Consider the following 9,023-nt stretch of genomic DNA (forward strand, 5'->3'; position numbering starts at 1 on the left):
GGTAAGCCAACCATAGAGATGTATACTAATTAGTATACATCTAATTAGTATATATCTCTATGAAGCCAACCTGAATATGAAGTACGTCATTCAAATTGAGTAACATGCAGGGGCAACAAGGACTTATACGACCAAGCTCTCTTTTTCTTACATTTCTTCATCTTTTCTTTTCTTTTTTTTTTTTGTTCGCCTTTTTAATCACTACTTGAAAAATCACACACCTACCCTTTAAGAGTGCCACTCCTTTTTCAAAGCATATTAATAATGAACTGAACCTTTGGTTAGGTAAAAAAAATGCATTGATTTTTAAAGTGCGAGAGAGCGAAACGACGGGGGCGCAAATAGATCTTAATCATTATAATTTTCTGGGAGGTGTTTCATCAATATTTGTCGTATATAGGACAACTTGTCGTATATAGGACAGGAGGTCATAATCTGACGACTGTCTTTGCATTATGACATGTGTCCGATTGTTACTATGGTAACTGCCAGATAACGACAAAGCACACACATTTATTTTTAAATAAAATTCAGTGAGCTCATCATGCTCGTTCGTCTGACTTAGGTTGAAATATTTTTTAACCTCTAAAAATAGCACTTGGGAAAAGGTTATTGTTTTACTTCAAGTGAAAATTGTCAAGTTTTTCTTACCATGGTTCATGATTTGCATTTTGCAGTTATTTTACATGAATATAACAAGTACTTCATATTTTTATTTATCACAAGGCAATTTCAAATGATTTCAAAAGATGGCTATGATGTATATTGTTCTGAATATTTACATTTATCTAAAAATTCCACCAAAATATTCTTTGATAAACGTTAGTCATTGAATATATCTCTAGAAATCCCATAAAAATAGGTGACATGCACAGAAAAGAAATATCACCATTGAATAACAAGGGAAATGAGAAAAAATTAGTTAGTCTATACCTATCATTATAATCAATGTTATTGATATTATCACAATTTTCTTTAAATTTTTGTCACTCATTCATTGTCACTTTTTGATATTTTGTATAGTGATTTTAGATTGTCTCCCGTCACCCTTAATTGTATACTAACTTGTAATTGTTTGTACGTTTTCAAACTAAGTTACAGGGGCTTGCCTCCCCTAATTAGCATGGCTTATTTTTGGCAAGCCCCTCCATTCTTTTTCTTTTACTGAATAAGTTCACCTCAGTTCCCGCTTTCATTTCTATTCTTTAATGTACTATCACGATAGATAATACTTTACTCTGTGACATTGAGTGATTTTAATATTAAAAAACGTTAATTTTTGCTCATTTCTATTTGTTCCGTTCATATTCACACCCCATAATGCAAGTCAGACAACAGAATAGCCAATCTATCTATCTATCTATATATATATCCATCCATCCATCCATCCATCCATCCATCCATCCATCCATCCATCCATCCATCCATCCATCCATCCATCCATCCATCCATCCATCCATCCATCCATCCATCCATCCATCCATCCATCCATCCATCCATCCATCCATCTATCTATCTATCTATCTATCTATCTATCTATCTATCTATCTATCTATCTATCTATCTATCTATCTATCTATCTATCTATCTATCTATCTATCTATCTATCTATATATCTATCTATCTATCTATCTATCTATCTATCTATCTATCTATCTGTCTGTCTGTCTGTCTGCCTCCAATAAGGGTATGTTTCACGACATAGGCCTATCTTTTGGATACATTTTCCTTGATTCTTTTTTGTGTTTTATTCTAAACGGACTTTCTAGACTGAATCTTACAGCGGAAACCGTGATATAGTATTTAAAAATAATTTATTTCAAAGCAGCGGGGAATAATAATCAAACTGTGACGGATCCAGCTAGGGGCACATCCGACCAGTAACCCCCCCCCCCTCTCCTTGAGAGACATAAACATATTTTTTAGGGGAATATGTCGTGCAAACGCAAGTGAGGACCTTTTTTATTTTAATCTTATTTTGTGTTTTTTTTTTGCTTGTCAACTTTTTCCTGGAACAAAATGACCTCCATTTTGTAGTGAAAACCTCCTTTTTTTGTTCATTTTTTTCCTGACATAAATAATCATTGATTAGAAGTAAAGATTTTTTTCTTTTTTTTGGAGGGGGGGGGGGGGGAGGGTGGGGTTGTTCATAACGAAATCCTATATCTGCCCCTGTAATCAAAGTATTGTTATTATTATTTTACACAAAGATGGATTGGGATATGTGAAATAAGCAAGACTATAACTGTCTATACAACATTAAATACTCATTTTTAGTCAAGTTTATCCATTATTGCTTTTTGTTAACTTCTCGAATATTGTCAGTGATTTTGCTAAAAAATATATGAAAAATTAGATTTCTCAATGTAGGAAACAAATTCTTTTTATTTTGGGATTTAGTTACAATATGGCACTTAATGAGCTATATGTTTTTTCTGTTGTTTCCCAGTATCAACAAGTTTCTGCTTTTGATTGATCGAAAAATTAATCATGATTTTTTTTTTGCATAAAATAATGTATGCGAGTTTGTGCGCGGAATCCAAGTAGCACTAAAATATATATTTTATAGGCATAACTGCATCAGACTGAAATAGCCTAGTACAAAAGAACAAAAATAAGGTTATTGATATGTGTATATAGGTATCAAAGAGAATCACTTCCTCCCCCCCCCCCCCGCCTCCCTCCTCCCCCCTCCACCGAGTCCCGCCCTGGCATATCTCTGCATGCCCTTTGGTTCTGTACCAATATCTTAGTGGTGGTGGTTGTGGTGGTGCTGGTGCATGGCCTCATTATTTCGCTTTATCTTAATCAAAATTACTTTTGCATTGAATCTATCGATCTGTCACCAATAAGTTTGGCTATTTTACATTTTGGGGGCTGAATTTCGCCTGTACTTACAGACTGTTGTCATGAATTTTAACGTTAGGGCTTGTTCGATGTGATGATCAGCGGTAATTCCTCTAAATATATAAAATTGTTACATTGCACAATGCACATATCAAAACCCCGGATAAAAAAAACATGATTTAGACTCGGCTGAGAAAAAATACGAATCGTCGACTATCCCTTTAAATTTTTAACTAGTCTTTATACCCAGTTGTTTGTTACTCAAAAATACTTTAAGATGCTGCAGTATGTACGAGTACTACTGATCCATAAATACATACGACTTGAAAGCAACTAAGCAATTATGTCGGCTTCGGGTAGAGTCCTCCTGTAAAACAGTGGTGTTCTTTTGAGAGAAACAAGCATGATTATCGAGTTTCAGAACTGTTTTCTTAGGCGAGAGGAATGTATATCCATTGACATTGACACTTATTATTGGTAAGTTGCATTTTGGTGTCGATTTTTCCCGAATTGATGTCGAAAATACGTTACAAATGAGCCCGTACATTTTCGTGAGTCTATGCGCTCTCTGCATTTTTGCATGCAATTTGTACACGGCTTCTGAAGGCGAAGGGCACCGCTCGACACAGGCCCATGTCACGTCCGTGCTGCTGTTGTACGCGGTATAGTCGGCTTGATGCTGACTCGCCTACCCGGCCGAAGCCTGCGGCTTGTTTGGAGTTGGTCGTTCGCCACGTCTGTACTCGATTCGACAGCCAAAAACTTTGTATTTACATTACATTGCCTGTGTCTTAAAATTGTGGAGTCTACACTGCAGTGCAGACTGCAGTGTCATTGTGCATGCCTGGTGTGGTGTAGTTCGAGTTTAATTAAAATTCATGAACTCTCCAGGCATAGACCAGGCCAGGACAGGTCCAGACTGATCTTTCCAAGCCAGGTCTGTCAGTGTCACGTCTGTCTCTTGTGTCGGCGTGTCGCCCATCTTAGTTTATGATATGCGTATGCTGGATATTTCTGCAGTTTACGATAAATAAATAAAATTTGTTAAATGGCTTTTAAATAAATTTCATGAGATATCACATATTCAATATTATATATCGCTAATCAGAATCGCAATGCATTATGGCCTGGGATTGCAAAGCCAAAGGAGGCCGTTAGCTAGGTCTGCGGACTGTCCGCTAGTGCGTGTGTGCAACGGCCCCCTTTTCAATCCCATAATGCATTGCAGTTCTGATTAACGATAAACCTTAATCTTATTTCATAAACAAAGATGTTGTTTACTTACTAACTTAGTTAATTGGTCGAATAAAATGTGTTTGCAGGTAATTTATTGAAAATGCGTCTCACATGGCGCATAATAATAAATGGGCGATACGAAAGACAGTTCTTGCAAAGACCCTTTCATGCAATCAGTCCCTGAATGACTCCAGCCAGCGTCATGGAACTCCTCTAATGTTACTTTTGTTAGAGCCATAGATAGAGGTCAAGGACATAGTGTGACAATCCATAATTTTTTACTGAAACGTTTTGAAAGAAAACTGATGTAAAACAAAATTTTGTGTTATTATTTATGTCAAATCTTTTCTTCATAACAATATCTGGAAGCATGTTCCATCTGATCAAATCTTGATTCTGCGACCCCTTTTTTTCAATGAAAAAAATTGAATGGATCCATTCTGTCCAATGCAAGGCCTGGATGCTGTTTTGAAGAATTTTCTTCTTTGTTTGTAAGAGGCTACCCCAAGCACAGTATTCAACCTTGAAAATAGCAATTGGCATTACCATCCTAGTATCAAGTATATCCCCTGGGCTGTTATGAATGTTCATACAGGCAGTTTTATGATTGTCAAGATTGACTTTTACTTCATGTCTCATTAACCAAATTAGTAAGAATCTGTGACTATGGCAGAGCTACATGTAATTCGTCTTCTTTGAATACAAAGGAATCAAACACAAGAATACATGTGCTGTATGATGTGGCCAATGTAAGATTTGTCAATAATGAATCTCCGTGCTGACTTTGCCCTTTTTTGCATTGTAGGCCTACCATTGTTTCAAACTCCTATTAAAAGTCGAAGACAAGAAATGTACATGTATGTATGTAGTTGTTGTTTTTGTCACAATGGCAGTGCTTTATTCAGTTAGCTAGTTGTAAAGTGTACATGTAAATTGTATTTTATTTTTTCATATTTCAAGCAGAGCTTGTGTAGTGATTGGCAAACCTGCGTGACTGCCAATCTAAAATTGAAAATAGATTTACAATGTAAGTAATTCTTGTCATGGGTAAATATATTTAGGCAGGGCGTGACAAAACCACTTGCCCGCTTGCCCGGGGCAAGTGAAAATGACGTGCGGGCAAGCATTTCTCAAAGTCAATTGCCCGATTGGGCAAGTGGTTGTTTTGAAAATGAAAACGATATTACAGTAAATTTCAATAATTTTTCGATAAATTGCAATTATCGGCCAAATATCTCTCATACAAAATGTCATACCAGTCAAAAAAACAGTGGAAACATGTCAAATCAGCGCCAATTTACCGACAATTTATCGCCAACGGTCCTGTTCGATGGGGGCTGCCATCTTACTTTCTAAACTTTACTGTGCGCATGCGCTACTAATTGACGAAGGAGCTAGCTGGGGAAACCCCTCTCTTGCCCTCTTAGCGCATGCTCTACATCGGCGCTACAGTACATGTACGTACGTACACGAGCGATCGCGAGCCAGCTGACTCTCGAGCTATATCGCGCTGAATGCATGCAAGCTTCGGACTGACTCGGCCAGGACTCGGCTTCAACTTCAAACCAAATTAACAATGAGTCGTCAGACTAAAAAATGGGCGACTTTTGTCGTCGCGATCGGCGACCAGAACAACTTGAACAAGAGTCAAGAAAATGAAATGCAGAGGCCAGCGCCAGGAAATCAAGTGAAGTAATGTGAATAATGATTGATTATAATTGACAAATTATTTGCGATTCCTATGTAACAAGTATGAAATTTTCAATTACATGAAGTACTGAAAAATCTGAGCCAATATTGCATGTTTCAGCAAGACACTTAAATTACCGGTAGTACATTCATCAGGCCTCAAGTTTGTCAAATAAGGAGTGCGCCATGTTAACCTTTATTTGATTTTCATATCTGGTAATTTAATTTCTGATGTTCTATCATTTACTGACTGTAGAACAAATTGATGAGCTCCACAAGGGAGTGATGTGACCAGTATGTAAACATCATTTGTTGTGTCAGATATCATCAAGTGTAATGGCCTTACATGTATATTTGCCTACATGTACCTGCCGTAAAACACATTTTGGTAACCATGGATATAAACTGTATTTCTCTCCCCACTTGAGCCATTGTTTTGTGTTTGTCATTTGGTTCTGTTCTGGTAATTATAATTTTTAAAGTTGTGTTTAAGATGAGTTGATCGCTGAAAGGGACATTTGAACATCACATGCCACATGGACAAATGTAGGTTACATCTTGTAGAAAACTGCAGGTAAAGGCCAAGTCCACCTATGAATAATTGCTTTGAACTAATAGAGATAATTAGCACTGAAAATTTCCATTAGAATTGTGTTTTTGTGTGTGTGTGTGATTGAGTTTTTACAGACCACACATCATTCACAAATGATTATTTACCCCAGGGACCGACCTGTGATGTTACCATCCGAAAGACATGACCTAGGCCCGAATCTTTGATCACTCCTTTGCATCAATTTATATCTTCTTCATTTAGCTTCTTACATAATGTACTCGGATTACAGGTGCATGCCACAATGCCCAGATAGATTGGCTGTAAAGTAATGTAAGAAATTACATGGTATCTTCAAATATCACTTACATAATGTCCATAAATCCTGGAGGGAACTGATGTCACACATTTTTGTATTCAATATGAAATATGAAAAATTCAATGTCAAAGTTTTTTGACATTGAAAGAGGATCTCCACTCGGTCAAAGTAAGTTTTACATTATTGAAGGATCACTCTTTTGTGCAAGTGAAGTGAGTGCAACATACCATGATATTCTCATTTCGCAATTTGATTTGCAATTTTGCATGTTCTTTTCAGTATAATCCTTGTTTTAGAGCTTTGTATTTTTATCAAATTCAACTTTTTGTTTGGGGTTAACTAAGACCCTTGTTACAACAGAAAATTGCTGGCCCAGGGCCTGCCATGGGTAGGATAGAAAAAAGATGTAAACACGTCCAACCAACTTTTATAGACACCCTTTTCGTGAACCTACTCAAAACCACCTCCAGAGGTAGGCTTGGGCTTGACTCGGGGCAGGCCACTGCCCACTGGCCACTGATTCGTAGATCTATGTAAATGCAAACCTACTTCAAACCTGTCTTTGTCCACTTGCACATTGCAGTAGTTTGCAGCACAGACCCCAGTTGGGGTGAATGTTATTTCAGTAAGAGGAGAATTAGGATTATGAAGTGTACTGTAGCTACTACATATTTATTGTCCAAACTATTGACACAAATTGTCTGCATTTTGCAGTCCTTGAGTTTATAAAAATTTAGATTACATGTAGTGTCTGTGCCTTCATACTTAATATATGAAGTGGTCACGAATTTGAAACTGACTTCAGAATCGACATAAATTCCTTTGACCGATTGGGGGGAATGAATATAGGGTTACCGGTATTCACACTGGCAGTGAATCATTGTGATGATTCGTGCAGGTTTTTCTAAATGAGAACAGAAAAACCTTCACGAACCTCCACGATAAAGACAGCACGAAACATCGCGAGTCATCTTATGGTTCTTCTATCATAGCGAGTAAATTACTTGTGATGATACTAATGTGAATGCAATGATCCCAAACTTGTGAGTTTTGTTATAATTTGCAAATAGGCAAAGCAAGCTGGATGGGGGTAAATTAATCCATTGCGCAAGCACACTCGTGTCCAAAAGACCGCAATGTTTTTACGGGTCCAGAAAGATTGCAATGTTTTGCTCCAGTGTGAATCAAGAAGAGGAAAGATCACGATGAGCTCGCGAGTCAAATCATCACGATCTTTCTCTTTCAAATGAGAATTGCCCTATTAAATGCTGTGATGTACATGTAAACAGGTTCATATTGACCAGGTCCATTCATGAAGCTAATCCACCTCGTCAAGGTTGCAACCAGACTGAGGCCGGCCACAAGTCAGCAATTTTCCAGATGTAAAATGGGTCTTATAAACTGGACTCAAGTCTTGACCATAAGTTTTGGAAGCAGAGGAAGTGCGTCCTAATGAAGCTACATGTATGATTTTATTTTGTGTTTTTTATGTACATGTATATTGACTTGTGTGAGTTTAAGAAAAGGATCAGGGTTTACATGAACAAGATCCTTGGCTGATTCTTGTAGGATTTCATCCTTGAATGCAAGGTTGGCACAAATGTTTAATGGATTGATTATGGTTTTACAACACGAATTCTGATCAGATACTAATTTGTTTGTAAATGTTTTTTTTAAATAATATTTGTATACATGTACAGTGTGTGTTTGTTGTTATGATTAGGAAATATGATAGACAAGATAATTAATACAAGGATAAACTTTGTTGCAATTACAGTATTAGTACTTTTTCCTATGTACATGTATGCTGTATTAATGCAAAATGATTTTTAAAAAATGTAATTGCTCAGTAAATACACATTTGCTCTTCTACATGTAGATCTTTTAAACACAAAACAAGAAGTATGAAACTGAAACATATTGTTATGAAAGCTTTCAGTTGGTTACTATTTTTAACATGCATTAAAATTCAGGTCACTACAAAGAGGAAGTTCCTTTTAAAATGTAGGAAATACTATTGGGGGTTATTGTTAATTTGACATTGCCTATAATTACAGAGGTTGATGGTTGTATTGCCTATAATTACAGAGGTTGATGGTTGTACAGTACATGTATGTCTTAGAGTTGCTTTCAAGTCCTGGGTATTATACTCACGTAATGTCATGTTTACTTTGTTGTGGAAGATTGAACAAAATAAAGTATGATTAAAAAATAACAGTGGAGAGTGAGACTACATGTAGTACAGACTACATACAGTATTTGTGCGATACTGCCAAAATTGGGGGAGAAAAATGTATTTGGAGTTGGACAAGATTTGACAATCATATTGTACTTTGCAAAGGTGAGTAACAGACTAGTACATAAGTATATCTCTTGCACATG

The sequence above is a fragment of the Lytechinus pictus genome, chromosome 12 (assembly GCF_037042905.1).
Source record: "Lytechinus pictus isolate F3 Inbred chromosome 12, Lp3.0, whole genome shotgun sequence".
Lineage (NCBI taxonomy): Eukaryota > Metazoa > Echinodermata > Echinoidea > Temnopleuroida > Toxopneustidae > Lytechinus > Lytechinus pictus.